Source organism: Octodon degus, unplaced genomic scaffold, assembly GCF_000260255.1.
Source record: "Octodon degus isolate 3935 unplaced genomic scaffold, OctDeg1.0 scaffold00055, whole genome shotgun sequence".
NCBI classification, from domain to species: Eukaryota; Metazoa; Chordata; class Mammalia; order Rodentia; family Octodontidae; genus Octodon; species Octodon degus.
In genome coordinates, this window is record NW_004524631.1 from 8,557,851 (window position 1) to 8,562,941 (window position 5,091).

Genomic DNA, 5,091 nt, shown 5'->3' on the forward strand with positions numbered 1-5,091 from the left:
GGGAGACAGCTTCCATCAAGATAGACCCAGGACATGGGCAAATATTTGTTCTCTTAATCTTTCTTTCAGCCCTCCCCAAGTAGTTTAGTGGTCATTTACCAGGGTAATTGTGAATTTAGGAAAAAGGCAGCCATATATTTCATGGTCTACTAGACACTACTCTGATTTACACTAGTTCCTGGAAGTCCCAAGTGTCATTGTGTTCCACCAATCATACCAAAGGCTGGTGTGTGTCAGATGATCAATAGAGTTTTACCTCAGGTGTGTCTTATAATAAAACATTGGTTTTCTAATATAGTCTTAAATTATATGCTCTCTGAAAATTCTTATATTGAAATCTTACCCCTAAAGTAATAGTACTGGGAAGTAGGGTTTTTAGAAGGTCATTAGGTCCTAAAAGTGGCAACCTCACCAGTAGGATTAGTGCCTTTATGAAAGAGAGTACAGAGAGAAATATAACCCCTCCCACCATGTTAGAGCACAGTTAGAAGGCACCATGTAGCAACCAGAAAACAAGCTGTCACCAGGCACCAAACCAGGTGATGCCTTGAACTTCCTAGCCTCCAGAACTGTGAGAAATAAAAACTGTTTGCAGCGTATCCAGTTGGTGGTATTCTGTTATAGCAGCCTGGGTAGGCTGAGATAGCCACAAAGCCTATCCTGTAATTATTTCTTGAATTACAGAACATATAATTGGAATAGATTGTAATGTTTGGTTTTAGATAACAGCTTGACTGAATTAAAGGAAGCCCAGATATCTAGCTATAAGCATTAGTTATTCCAAAACACGATGTGAATTGTTCTCAGTGCTTTAGTAGATATTGAGGCAGTCTTTCTTCTGCTGAAAGGCAATGCCAAATGGTTTGAGTAGAATGATTTGGTTGCTCCAAGTGTGCTTGTAAGGGTGTTTCCACTGATGACTGTATGAGAATTGACATACTATGTGGGTGTTCAGTGTGTGTCGGAGTATCCTCCAAGTGCCCTAAACAATACAAAAAAGCAGAGGCAGGGAAGACACTCATTCTGAATTTTTCTCTAAATCCAGGATACAATGATTTGCTTAATTACCCCTCAGTAGTTCAGCATTTAAACTATTTTTCTTATTTCTACTTAATAACTAGACTTATGTGTTCATCATTCATTACTATAGTGAAAGACCTGAGGCTTGATAGCATAAAGAAAAAAGTTTATTTATCAAACAATTTTGGAGGCCAGAAGTCCACGCGACACAATGCCAGCTCTGGTGAGGGAGCCCTTGGCTAGGCCACCCCATGGCAGATAGCAACATGATAACATACAGCACATGTGAGAGCGAGAAATGCTAGGGTAAGACATTCAGAATGATGGCCTAGCTTGCTCTACTTGTAGCAGCGCCTTCAGGAGAATTCATTCAGGGTCCCAGCAGAACTGCCTTAATCCCTTCTGAGGCCCTAGCCCTATGACCCCCCTCCCGTTTGGCACCATCATAGAAAGGTTTCCTCACCCCTCATATCACCAAACTGAAGACCAACTTCCCCAAACATGAACCCTTGGGAAAGAAACAAACCGCATCTCTAATGATTCCTTTAGCGCGTAGAAAAGTTTCTCTGAGCTCAGTCACGCTCTGTGGAAGGACTCCTAGAAGAGAAGCTGAATCAAGGAACATGAATATTTTATGGTGTTTGAGTTGTATCATCAGCTTGATATTCGGAAAATGTGTGTTAACTCAGAGTTCACTTTGAAGCACATTCTTTTCATTTTTTAACGCATTAAACCAATCTTAGTATAAGCTTAAAATATTTCTGATTGTATTAGTGATGAGTATTAATTTTCATTTATTTGATTATTAATAAAATTCGATTACACTTTTTCAAATATTTTCTACTTTCCCATTTGTGAATTGTTTTCCGAAGTTATAAATGTTTTATTAATCGTGTTACTTCAGCAACATATTTAAAATTACGTTGTTTAAAGTTAGATCGGGCCAGCCAGATAGCTCAGTGGACTAAAGCATCTTCTTAGGCAGAACGCAGTGTCCAGGGTTCGCATGCTGGACCAGCCCCTCCACCCCCACCCCCGCACGCCGAGCTGGCCAATGGGACTCGGCGTGGTCGCACGCGGCTATAATCCCAGCTTTTGGGAGGCCGAAAACAGAATCACTATGAGTCTGATCTACGTAGTGTGACCCTGTAAACCCTGTAGAGCCTGTATTAAATACAAATAAATAAATAAATAAATAAATACGTTAGATCTATTTGATTGACACAGTCATATATCTGTAAATGTTTTCTGTATGTGTCTGTAAGTTTTCTCTTATCTCTTTTAATGCATCTCTATCTTAAAAATTGTACATTTTCAATTGGATAAATTTTATCTTAAATATTATTGTAGATTTTTTTATTTCTTTTTTGTGTCTCCTTTTAATATTTATCTTGTGGATTACTCTATTTTATTTGATATGTTGCCGGGGTAGAGAATAAGTTCCATCTTTTGTGTCAAGTTTATTTATTCAATCAATAAAAACATTCAGGGTTTAGTGCAAACCAGGCACAGTGCTAGAGAGGACAGATAGAGAGCCGTGCTGATATGGAAGTTTAAGTCTCATTTAGTATCACGGAGGAATAGCCCTTAGCTGATTACCATGTTGGAAAAAGAGAGCCAGGATTTAATGGCCTGGCGGCCCCCAAGCTAGGTCTTGCTCTCTTTTCGTTTGGTAAGATATCAGCCCATTCCTTGTAGAAAGCAGAACTTGTGTTGAGAGCTGCGCTCCACAATGTTGAAAACTGCAAATCGCTACAAAGCGTTATGACCCGAAAAAGAGTATATTTTCATTGGCTATTAGGGTTATTGATCTTTTTTCTTTTCATCTAATTAACTAAAAGTAGGAAGACCTAAGAAAGTATTTTCTGTCTGTTTCTTCACATCCTTGCAAGCATATTGTTCATACAACTTTGCATTCAATCTTTTCCTTTAATGTTATGAAATATTTGCATGACATCAAGTTAGTAAGCATCAATTGTTTCTAGTAGTTACACATGAAGTTCTTAATAAGTCAATTGCTCTGTTCAGAGCAGAGTTCCTCTTCTTAAATAAATAGGTAATTTTATAGATTCTTTAATCATGATATTATCATATAATCATGCCCAGTTTCAAAGAATCCCCATTTAATCAAAATGAATACCTAGAAGCACAAACTTGTGGCCCTCAAACAAATTTCTTGTTTAATTTTCCAGGCAATATCTTCTATAGATTATTCTTAAAATAATGTATTCAACAATTGATAGAACCTCAGACACAGAAAAGTAACCATAATAATGAACTGCTATCAGTAATAAAGTTTAATGCATTCTAATGACTAAAAGGGACCCATTTTTGCTTTGTAGAGTATATATTTAACACCTCACACCTTTAAGCACTTTCTCTCCTCTGCCTCCTTTCCAAAACTCACAAGTATATGGTATTTTTGTAAAAAGCCAAAATACAAAAAGAAAGAAAAGAAGAAAGAAAGAAAGAAAGAAAGAAAGAAAGAAAGAAAGAAAGAAAGAAAGAAAGAAAGAAAGAAAGAAAGAAAGAAAGAAAGAAAGAAAGAAAGAAAGAAAGAAAAAGAAACTTCACCACTTTCTTTCTGAAGCTTCACCCGGTTTTTACCTCTCTTCTCAGCCAAACATATCAGAAACAGAGGTCACGATTACCAAGCCCTTTCACCCATTTACCTTTTACCCATTTATTTTGTAACTTCTGTCAATATTCTACCTCACCCTTAACCTGTTAACTTTTATGGAGTTCTTTGAAACTTTATTTTATTTTTCTTCCTCTACAGTCCTACCAGTTACACTCCACTTTCTTCTGAAAAGCTCTCCTGCCCCATCATTTAGTTTTCTGGTTACTTCTCTGCTGTCTTCTTAGTCAATGTTTCCTCCATTTCCTCCATGGTACTTGAATGTATGGCAGAAACATTCAACTCTATGTAACCTTTCTCTTCCCTAACCAAATCAGCCTGCCTGAGGAATTCTTCCCTCTCCTTATACTTCAGGGCTGAGGACTGCTGGCACATATCCTAATCTCTGGTAGCACTATGGTGTGTGCCTACTGACCCCTATGCTCAGTAGAGACAACTCCTTTGTTTCACAAACTATTTAGGCAGTTGTACTTGCTAATTTAGTTGCATAATTTAATGAAATATGTGTCAACCAATATGTATGAGGATAAAAGGAGTCATTTTCATGAAAATGAAGATTATTACTTTGGGAAAGCTCTCTGTTAGCTAGTAGCTTTGAAAAAATTACATCCCCATTATATGAAAAATAAGTCCAAAAATGTCCTTGAAACCTAGCTGAATGTCCTTGAAACCTTGTCGAATTGCAACTACTATCCCAGGAACTAATGTGTGGAGCTGAAACAGGAATCTGAATGATGAAGTAAGACTTAAGAGGCAAAGCTGAGCTCCAACCAACAATGGATCCACACACAAACAAAGGTTTTGGCCCCCCATTAAAAGCAAATACAATGAAAGTACAAGTGCATGTTCACCATGTCCACTTACACACTCTGTGTGTCTGGGTGGATCATGCAGGTGTGCCCTTGGGGGCTGCCTTTGGTCTCTTCCCCTGCAGCTCTGGTGCCGCTCTCCCACCCAGCTTCCCTGCCACCGTGAACTAAGCAGCCTGCCCTACCAAGCACTTCACCATAATGCTTCTGTCCTGAGCCAGCTGACAGTGGACTGAATTCTCCCACAATGGGAGCCACACTGAACCTCTTTTCTTTTACTTTGCAGATGACATCTCTTGCTCTCAGTGACATGAAAGCAGAGTGCCACAGAAGTGGGCCACTGCCGTGACTATGCCCCAAGCCTGCCAGGAGTATACCAGTAGATGTCAGGCCTTTATTTCCCCACCAAATAGTTAGGATGAATAATGAATTAATAATTGATTTTCCAATATCTTCCAATTAATTAATATATCCAATTTTGTATCTTTTATTTAAATCATTTGATGAAAAGGAAATGACAGTAATGGAAGTTTTGTGGAGGAATTTTCTTTTAAAACCAGCCCACTTAGTTTCCAAGAAGGAAAAGTCCAACATGTCTGTATGTGGGTAGAATTAGGAGGCTGG